Here is an 11567-nt window from a genome sequence, read left to right on the forward strand (position 1 = left end):
TCAAGAAAATTACAAAAATTTATCATAACATAATTTCTTTTACCCATCCACTTTATCTTACAATAGATAAATACCAACATGTTCTTCATTTTTTATTTTTTTTTTATTTTTTTTTTAATTTTTTTTTTTTTACACTAAACCACACAGGATTGATGCGTTTGGTTAGACTTCCATTTCCATCTGTCAACATTATTTATACTTGTATGTATCATGGTAAAATTTCATCAGTTCTAGATTCCAAATGTACCTACAAAAGCCATGCAATTTTACCATTTCATCATACTTATGGAATAGCATACAAAGTAAGGCATTTCAGTGTCATGTATAACCAAGTTACTGTCAATCCAAAAAGTTTGCACATCAATAAAAAGATATCTAAGAACTCAAGAACAAGGTTTTGTTTTCCCACTACTGTATAAAAATAACCACAATTAATAGGAGTCGTGTGATCTTTATTCCATTGTCTCATTTCCAGAAACTGTGACGAGTTGTAAGGGAATCTCAGAGTTAGAGAGGAGATCTTGATTGCTGGTGCCAGTATTTACAGTTCCTATGCCAGGTACAGATCCTTGCTGAATATTTGCAAGGATGAGGGTTGTTCCTTCGGCCGTTATCAACGTATCTTCAGGCTTCGCTTCTATAGCACAGCACTGCTGGTGTGAATGCCCTTTTTATTTTGATGGGTTTTAATGTGTTTGGCGAGGTGGTCACTTCGCATAAATCTCTTTGAACACTCTGGACAGACAAACTTCTTTTCACCTGTGGGATGACCAGATAGCCGGTAATTAATTGCACTGCTACAGATTAAAAATATTGCAAACAGTGGCATAGCACTGAACTTCTAGATTAATTTCAAATCAATATAACATTATAATGTACATTTCAAGATAACACTGGCATATAAAATTAACATTCTTTAACCTAAGCTCTGACAAAAGCATCTTGTATCTTGAGGTGTTAGAACTTTCGGGTCTGAGTATTTCTAACTGTTCAATAGTTTACAGAGATCCTTAAATATTGCAATGATGCATAAAGGGAAACATTGAAGTCTAAGAATTTAAAACCAATGTTAAGGCAGCATGTGAGATAGTAGGAGTAATGGCCGAGCATAACGCCAGATGACTTCCTATCATAGCAGGCAACTATTTTAAATGTGTCGTTCTTTGCATTGATTTAAAGGAACGAAGGAATCCTTACCAGTGTGTGTTCTTCGATGTCGCTGTAGTTCATCACTTCGAGTAAATCTCTTACCGCAAAACATCCAAGTACAAACAAAAGGACGCTCTCCCGAATGCCAGCGAAGATGAGCTCTCAGGTGTGAAGTCTTCCCGTAAACTTTACCACACCCCGGGATGTGACAGATGTGTTGCTTTTTCTTTCCAAGATTTGTACCCCTAAGAATATATTTGGCAGAAAACAGGTAAAATGGTATGTTGTTTATGGGAAAATCTACCACTACAAAAAAAAAGTGCAATATTGCTTTTTACCTAACAGCAATAAAAAAAATAAAAAGATGATCTGAAGATCATGATGGAACTTCGTAAACCGGGTAATACTGGCAGTGATTGTTTTAAACTTCAGAATATTTCTTGCTTACTAGGGCACTGTCCAACATTACCGGTAGAAGTGCTTGGAAGACAATATGGGCTTTCACACATTGGCACCACCCCAAAAGAGGTATACTGAACGGGGGGGGGGGGGGGAGAGAGAGAGAAGAGTACATAATTGGCATACCCGGAGGAGGAAAGGAATTAAAACTACTACTGTTGTCATACTGGCAACCTGTATGCAACTTGGCATTCAACTTTATATAAAGTCAAGATACAGAACCAAAGAGCATCACCAAAGTCGATGTATCATTGTGAACAGTGTGAACATGTACATACCTCCCAGCCCCATCTTTGCAGTTGGGGCATGTACAAGCTACTCTCCTCAGTCTTTTTCCCTCTTGATTTGGTTGGTCCAGCTCATCATCCACAACTTGAACTCTCAGGTGGGTTAAATCATTTGTGTTGACAGTAGTCTCCCCAGTAAGTTGCCATTCCTCTGGATCAGGCTCTTCCTCCTTAATTCGTATGCCTGAACATAAAAATAAAAAAATGAATAAGTAATTTGCGAACTAAACTGTGTGAGAGAAAGCTTTATAAACCTCACAGCAATACAATGAACAATAATTTAAATAAGAGCAGGCTATCAGGTTAGCTTTATCTGCTGTTCCTTTCTATACGAAATAAACTTTCAGAAAATAACAGACAGCACTTTATGGCAAAGCACAGATTGTGAGACATTTCTCAACTGATTTTGGAAATGCAAAAATATAATCATGGTATCTGCCAAACATTAAAAGATACTCATATTAAAAATGATCATCAGGAAAGCAATGCTAGATACTGATTACTGCTGGGAATTCTAAGTAGCAATGAAACAATATTTATTTGGTGATGAATTAAACAGAGGACATAATTATAAAAATCATATAGGGCAAAGCACTAAATGAGGCACAAAGCCCATGGAAACTAATTGAATCTTCTGGCTGATCACATTGTATCAGAATGTCTGCTTATAGATACAGTCTACAAAACTAAATAAATGGATGGCCTAACACTTCATCTTCATAATGTTTGCTTTATGAGTCTCCAAACCTCTAACTGGCAATTGAAACGTGCAACTGGTAAATTGATTGGTAAAAGACTAAGATGGAAGTATCTTTTTTTTTTTTTTTTTTTTGCCAATGCCATGTGGTATCAAAACCAATCTAAATCTAATCTGTTCTTCACCAAATGTAGCATCTGAGCCATCAATGTCTGATTCTAGTTCACCGATGTTAATTTTATTTGGTTCTATTAACGTACATGCAACTGATCTGCTGTAAACAAACCAATTTAGACTTATTGTTCCAACTCATGGAACCTTAGTAGCAAATACTAACACAAGAACACATTGCACTGTAGTGGAACTACAGTTTTGAGTTTGCCAGTTAAACTGCCACACAGGCTACTGTAGGCTTTATGAAGCATTAAAGAACATATGGCGGCTATAGCGTCACTGGAAAGTTAACAACCTGTACCTCAACCATGGCCTAACTTCATTTTTAGAAGGAAACTGCATTTAAATTCAAAATTCCACAACTGCCTTGATACAAATTAATTTCTCCCAGAAAACCTATTCAAACTCTGCACAGGCTCATGCATATACTGGATTATTTGTTGTAACTGGTTATGTGTAAGAAGTATAACTCCCTGCCCCGTTCAATACCCCCAAATACGTTAAAAATACTTCCCGATATAGAGTACTATGTGAAAATCACAACTCAGGATTGAGTAATTCAATTTTCCTCTTCAAGTGCATCTGGTACTCCCAGTAGCTCATACAAAGGTTCTTCAGACCTTAAAACTGTTATTTTAATATCCCATCAATGAAGAATGCATATTAATGTACTTAAATAGTCACAGATGCACTTACCTTTACAAAATGGCTAATAAAATGACTGATTTATCATGCAGAAAAATTAAGAATAACTTACCGCCAGGGCTGTCAGAATTATCTCCATGCTGCAAATGGATGCCTGCTGCATCCACAGAGTTTACGGTAACAGTCTGTAGGTTTGGGAGCTGACCAGTGCTTAAACTAACTGGGGTTCCTGCTCCTCCAACTTGCCCCAGTGTGAGAGTCTGCACGGGTGTCAATGTGATTTGTTGAGGAGAAGAATTCTGAATCTGTAAATTCTGCAAGTTCTGTACACCTTGAACTTGAAATGTCTGCCAGGCAATCTGCCCTGAAGGAGTCACTGTCTGTGCCTGAATTAAGAAAGTTCCAGGGTTAAGTTGCAATTGAAGATTCTGCAAGGCTTGTGAAGAGATGGTCTGACTTCCAGCCTGAACAGCTTGGATTGCTTGTTGCGCAATACTTTGCACAAGCTGGGCTTGACTGGTGGGATGCTGGCTGTCTTGGATCTGTAGTTGCTGTACCATTGGTTGTGATGTTGAGACCTGAATGTTCTGCGACTCATCAGTTAGCGAAGCCTGGATATAATTTCCCTGAAGATCAGTCGCATGCACCTGCCCACTTGGGCTGCCAGTCATACTATTTGCACTTTGATGCAGCATTCCAGCACTGTCTATAGTAACCGGAAGCTGAGATGAAGAAGAGGTTGGCACAAACATGTCATTTTCTGAGTTATCACCAGCTTCGGGAGAAACATGCTCGTGTTCGGCAGTCCTTTCAGGTGTGTCAGAACTGTCTATGGCTTGCCCTGCACTTATCAAGTGTCCATCTGCAGTAATACCTGCTGTCATGGCTTCAGAACTGCCAGACAAACCCAATGAATCCAAGTCAACGCTATTAATGGGAACAAAAGTGATGTTGCCAGGAAGCCCTATGGGGACATTAGTGACAACCTGTTGGCCACCATAAGAACCACCCCCAATAGTAACTCCTTGAATCTGACCAGCTTGCGTTAATATATTGGAACCTGATGACAAAAGACCGGCTGAATGGTTTCCGGGGATTATTTGAATCTGGCCACTTTCTTGATCTAGACCGCCATTGTCGGATGTGGTAAAGCCAAGCTGAACTTGTTGACCATCACTTGTCTGGAGCTGTGGGATGACTTGATATTGTACATTGGACAAAGTACCATTAGCACCTTCTGATCCTTGTGCTACAGAAAACAGATGCTGATTTTGCAGGGTCTGAATGGGAAGGACATACTGTCCACTTGACGTTACTGTTGCACCACCTGGAAGCTGCACTATGTTACCACCTTCATCCTTTAAAGCAGCTTGGGCTGGGGTTAATACTTCCCATCTATTTGGCCCTCCTGTGAGCTGGACAGTTGATAATTCCTCTGTCTAGAAAGAAAGAAAAAAAATTAGCTCCTAAAAATGAAGCCATTTTAAAATGTTTCTTCTTACAGTTTTGGGAACAGAAGGAAATGCTAAGCACACACAAGTGCAATAAAACCAAAGTAGTAAGGTGGACCAAACCAATTACTTGTATATGTACTACACAATATTCTCACAACGGGGACAGAGTAACGTCATAAACAAGAATAGCCGATGCTTGCATTTTGTAGTTACAAGAGAATACGACATTACTGCCAGTACTACTTTACTTTTATAATAACTTCAGAGCCAATCACTAAAAATAGCGTCAGTTTATGAAGTATAACATTTCATATGTACTGTACACATTTTAATGGTTAGCACAAAGTAGAAGAAATACAACTTCAGAACTATAAATACACTATAGGATCAAAATCACGAACAGAGAGCACTGCACTCCGCAGCTAGATAAGGCATGCAATACATGTACTGAGCGGCAGGAGGTCGATGCCCACACCGAAAGTTTCAAGGGTAGCTGGTACTGGTTATGGTTTCAGTAACGGAAACGCAATGCTTTGGGCATATGTCCCCATATTCTGAGTATTAGCAAATGCTTGGTCATAAAAAAAATGAAAGTATCAGACACGACAGTTTAAAAAAATTAAAAGTCTCACACAAGAGCCTTCAGAGTATGAAACCTTCCTCAAAGCCAGTGTTTTGCACAGATACCACCGACATCTGAAATTAATTAGGTAAAGTACCAACTTTACCTGTATACATTCATTTCACATTGTGGTCAAACAACTGGACAAGACCAATCTCAGGGTTTGTAAATAGCCTAAACAAACACGAGGGTGACTGCAAAATTATATATATTTTCACAAAAATGTAGACATGCCAAAATATACAAAATGTTCGAGAGACATAACAGACATCATATGCTCCTTAATACATACGCCAGCTGAGCATTTAATCATTCCTCCCTCACCTTAAAAACATTTGCCATTTTCCCCGTGACTTTACGGCTCGGCTTGCAGCTCAGCCAAACACTTCTCCCGCTACCACCAGAGCTCTAGCAGAAGCCCAACAAGATCCCTCCACACAACAGGAGCGCTTTCCTGACACAGATTGCCCGCGCTAAACAGAGGGGACCGTGAGCTGCAGCTTCTCCTTTAGTTAAGTAATCGTTTTGTACAGGTGGAAGAATGCTTATTTTTTTCAGTTCTTTCTTGATGAAGCTGTCTGGTACAGAAATTTCCCCTTTCTAAATTATATATATATATATATATATATATATATATATATATATATATATATATATACACACACACATATACACACATATAAAAACCAAAGGGAGCGGTGGCACACTCAAAAATACTGTTAATATACACAGGCTTTTATTTGCCTGGGTGCTCCAAAAATAGCCAGATATATGTAACCAAAGAAAGATGGGCACTCACCGATGTATTTAAATCAGCACGGCCAACGTTTCGGACCACCTCCGGTCCTTTCTCAAGACCTTTCAGTAGCCTTAAATTGACAGCCATCCTTAGCATTATCAGAAATTAATTTGGATTAATTGTATTGATATTTATGTTCACATGGATTTTTACATAGTTAAAAGTGGTGCAAGCATTCTGCATTGCTAGTATAATGTACCGCTTATAAGGGGGCTGGCTGTATTGTTACGAGTAAATGCATAATTTGAAGTGATTATTGATCCTAAAAATGTGGAAAAGTGTTGGATTCAATCTGGGACTTGCTGATAGATGCACTTTGTATAGGTGAAGAGGGGCACATGCGCATCTGCGATTGGTAGAGATACCTGCAACAGACCGCTGCAGTACTAGCAAGTGCTTATATCTGTTTGGTCTGCTGTGTTTTTTCATCTAGCAACTAGTTCTTTTACAGCATGAAAAGCTCATACTTGACACTTTTCAAAGGGGAACAGAAGACTATGATTTTTGTTATCCATATGGAATGTTCTATGTTTCCAGGTTTAGGCATTAATTACCCCATGATCCAATAGCAGAGGCAACCAGGACCTGCCACATAAACAAATTGCTCCTTAGCTTTAATAGCTGTTCACATACACACCTCTGCTGAACCGAATCCTCTGCCTCTATAGCACCTCTACGCAGACAGGGACTAAATTAACAAGCCTTTTCTTACCAATTAGGATTCAGCCGGAGATGAATATTAGCATCTGCCTCACGAGCAGTGGAAGGTTTCTAGGGCTATACATGGGCTCCTGGGAACAACTAATGAAATGATTCTAACACATCATACTTGCAATTCCTGCCCTTTAAACCTTACCTAAATAATAAGAAATCACTTACTTAATCTTTAGATATCAAGAGGTATTGATGGTCCACATTAGGCCAATATATATGGCCTTCTACCCTTCGTGCTTTAGATTCACATTTACTCATAAACCAGGTAATGAAAAAGTAAATGTATAATCACTAAACTGGTTTTAACATTTTAAAGTGCCTAATGATTAGTTAAAAGTTTTCATTGATTATAGGAGGCAGGGCCTATGCACAAAATCCATAAAGAAATATGATTAGCAAAATTTTACTAGTAAACCGGATTAAAGTTTTTCGGCACTGGCAAGGAATATATACATAAGAACACAGCTAGTTGTAGGGGGCAGAAGTCTCATTTGTCAAATGATTTGTGTGCAAAATTAGATTTAAGTTGTGGGTGGCGCGTGACGTGCGTCCCTATAATCAGAGGGCATGTTGATAGTATAAACTAGCAGTCTTTAAAAGGAAATCTAATCTGTTTCACTTCCTGGTTTGGAATGATGTCATCAGAACGTTACAGGAACCCCCCCCCCCCAAGCTTTCAGGTTGGTAGCAATCTGAAAGTGAATCCGGTTATAATACATATTTAAGCAAAGCAATTCTGAACTCTCCATGTAACGGTTCTGATAGACCACGTATGTTTATGCTGTAATAAACATACGTCCCGAAACGGAATGTTAAATGCCAAAACATAAATCTAGGGCTGTGAGACTGGATTACGACAGGCAGGAGTATAGTAGTACATGAGAGCTGTGGCTTATCAGATCGCTGGAATGCAGAATAAATATTGTATACAGTATACATATACTAAATCCTGCAGCCAAGTTACATGGAGACAGTCACCATCACAGTACCTGACGTATGTATATTTATTTGCACTGGATAACAAGTTATAGGCTATTGTTAGAGATAATTGACTTAAAAGCAAGTGATCAATTTATCTTTGTAGCATTAGTTCCTGTTGTAATGAACCCTCTTCTCACATCACTCTTTCAAAGGCTGCCAGAACCAATGAGCTACCAGCAAACACGAGGACTAATGTAGCAAATATAAAGATACACAGGAGCAAAAAGTGTATCATATGTGTGCTGTGTAGCAAACCCTGTATTCCATGAAGAACAAACAAATGCGCAATAAAAACGCAATGTATCCGTACGTAGTGGGACTTCTAAGACAGCACTGTGTTAAGTCCTTGTTTGACCTCCCAACGAGGCAGGTTAGCATACAACTCTGCACGACAGCGTAACAAATACCCATATATATGCACGATCAGGAGCGTTTTACATACTAGTATCCAAATTCTTCCCAAGTGCTTACCTCTGTGACCAACTGCCAAGCAACAGGGCCTACAAATTTGATAATTACACATTTAGCCAAGCGTTACTTAGGGCCGTACACAGCCTAAGAGGGAAAAAACTCAACAGGAAAGGTGGATAACATGATGTGCAACTGACTAAAATATTCCAATCTGCAGCAACTCAGTTCTGTGAATAAACCCATTTAAAGAAAGTGTTATGGGCTAATCTGGTTTTCTTTCATATCAATGAAACTGAGAAAATGGAAAAGAATGGGGAAAAGTGAAAATTATGGCAGTATTTAAGCACTAAAAGTGATATAACCATTGCTACACCCAGTTCACCGTACTGCTCTAAACTAGGTTCATGTTCCGACTGCAAAACGGTATTTTGCTGTCGTGATGATGCATATATTAAAAAGTCTATTCTCCAATCTGTCATAAACCAATAAATACAAACGTTTACACTTGACAAACTACAAGACCCCAAAACACAGAAGTATAAGGCTGCTTTTATAATTATATATACACACACAGACATAGTCAGTCAGTCTTCCCTTTTAACATTAGTATGGCACCTATGGAAACATAGATGGCTTAAATGTTAGACAATAGTAAGTACCACAAACAGAAGGAGCCCCATGTAGTAATCACCACCTGTGTCCTGAATGTAGCATAACGATAAAGCTACTTTGAGTCCATGACAATACACAGAAAGATGATGTGCTGAAAGGCACGAATAAACTTTTAGTTAAACTAACCCCAACTTTTATATTGCTCAGAGCAATTTATCACATTTTTATAAAACCAGAGCGCTATATATATATATATATATATATATATATTTTCCCAGAGATGGCAAATGCCACTGTATGCAGCAACACAACAGTGTACACAGGCATATTATCCCTGCAAATCAACCTCAGCAAGCAGCGCACAGGGAATGTGTCGAGTAAAATATGCGTAATGCTGCAGGCAAGACACATGAACAGCTCAACCAACACATTGAAAAGAAACAAACAGGAGGAATACTGAACACGTCTCTAACCTATGGGGAACATTTGGATTAAAGCACTGCTGCTGAAGAGGCATGCAGCCCCATAAACACAGTCCTACTAACTTAAAGGACTACAATCTCTTCCTCTAAATACACACTGAAAGTCAGTGAGCTGAGGGCGCCATGGTAACCAAGGTGTTAACTCCCCAGACACACTGCTCTCTTTTCAAGGTCAGTTCCTGTACTGGGGATGCTCCAGAGCATCCTCTGAATTTAAAGAGACATATAGGAAAGCCCTGCAAAGGGGAGAGATGCTTCTCCCAAATCAGCACCAGCCGTTGCCCTATCCAGACCACATGCAAGCTGCACACCCACCTCAGTTAACACAGCAGCTAGGAGGCCAAGCTAGCTTCGGTGATATCACTGATATGAACACAGGCGGCGTGACAGGGGGGTCTCCGTAATATTATAAAAACAAAAAAGGGATCACGAAAGGGTGACCCCCACCAGAGCCGGTCACCAGGGAGGAGGAGCGGTGGGAGGGTGAGCGGAGGAGGTGGGGGGGTTCAGGAGGACATATGTCCTCCCCTCCCTCCCCTAGGGGGGCTGTCTGTACTTCAGCCTGGCTTCATCACTTACCGCACCGGCACCATCACAACCGCCATCCCTCCTCCTCCGGGCCGACCGTGCCGCAGGTAGCTGCCAGCCGAGCAAACGGTGACGGCTGAGCGTCCTACCCACAATGGGCGGGTACAGAAACAGAGAAGTGGGTGGCCGTTAGTCCGAAGCAGACACAGGAAGTACGGATCTTGTGTGCTTTTATTATGTGTGTCTTTTTATTGTTTTGTTGCTCCCTAGCATCAGTAAAGTAGCTCTGACCGTGCCCGGGCTGTGTATGCGCAAAGGCCACACGTACGAGGCGGTGGGGGGGAGGAGAGGCCTGTGTAGGCCTGCTCGCTAGGCTTGGGCCTTAGGCCCGCTCTTACCTGCCCGCCGCCTCCTCCTTGGTCGCTCTCGTCGCTGCTGTTGCCGTGCTGTAGATACTCGTTCTGACCGTCTATCTCCATGGCCGCCATTTCCTCTCTCTTGACAGGCTGCTCAGGAGCTGTGGGGGGGACGACAAAGAAACAAAATGACAGGGAATGGAAGGAAGCGCCATTACAGAAACGGGGGTTTCCCTCTCCTCAGGCCACCCCACCTCCCTCCCCTCTGTCTCCGGCCTGCAGAGCTCACTACGCAGCGTGGTCCAAGCTCTGCCGGGCGCCAGGAATCCGTTCGGCGGACTGGATACCGCACAAGAGCTCGCTAGTGAGGCGCGGGCGGGGATTGGGCTACGTACCGGTCATTGTGTTTGTGGCAGGATTACAGAAAAAAAAACAACAAACGGTCCTCAAAATAAATGAAGAACCCCCGGACAGGGGCTGCGGGCCGCAGTCGGTTTATTTAGTCGCGTAACATGCTTATTGTATAATAATCACAGGCGGGCTGCGGACGGAGAGAAGCAGGCGCGTTTTTTTTTTCCTATTTTGATTGACGGTGCGGGAAACACAAAAGGTGGGGCTTCCAGCCAGCACGGGGGACGTGTGACGTCAGACGCATGGCGGGACTCTCCTGCTTCTCTGTGTACGATTGGTTACCTGATGGTCGCAGAGCACCTCTGATTGGATGATGCTGATGTCTGTGATGTTTCGCTTTTTTTTTCTCTCTTTTTTTTTTTCTTCCTTCCTCCTCATCTTTAATGGTTACGCGGGCTTCCTGCGAGCCTTGCGTGACGTGCGCGTTCTCTGTGTTTACTATCGGAGACAATGAGCAGCGGCCTTGGTGCTGAGGTTCGAGGCCTGCGCTGCAGCGAACCATCTTAGGCTGACGGGCTGTGTTTCTCGGTGACGGCAGCCTGCTTTGAGCTGCTAAATGCATTAGACTGAAATACCGCAGCGTGTTAATAAATTATAAAGGCTTGCAACAATATATATTGCGTATGAGCATCATACAGTCTTTGTACAGCACTACAGTATATGATGGCGCTATATGAAACAATAATTTTTATATAGCGCAATACCAAGTGGTGTTCTGGGTAAAGATCTGTTTTAAGCTGCCACAAAGTTCTTTTTTGTTACAAACTTTGGAACAGTCTCCCAACA

At 41.2% G+C, this 11567-nt stretch overlaps 1 pseudogene; it reads right to left on the reverse strand.

The window, feature by feature from the left end:
• Nucleotides 1-452: 452 nt before the first annotated feature.
• On the reverse strand, nucleotides 453-11283 carry LOC149285966 (transcription factor Sp3-like; annotated as a pseudogene).
• Nucleotides 11284-11567: the final 284 nt, after the last annotated feature.

This window comes from Sceloporus occidentalis, unplaced genomic scaffold, assembly GCF_023333645.1.
Source record: "Sceloporus occidentalis isolate IW3139 unplaced genomic scaffold, rSceOcc1.0.p SCAF_74, whole genome shotgun sequence".
In the NCBI taxonomy this organism is placed as follows: domain Eukaryota; kingdom Metazoa; phylum Chordata; class Lepidosauria; order Squamata; family Phrynosomatidae; genus Sceloporus; species Sceloporus occidentalis.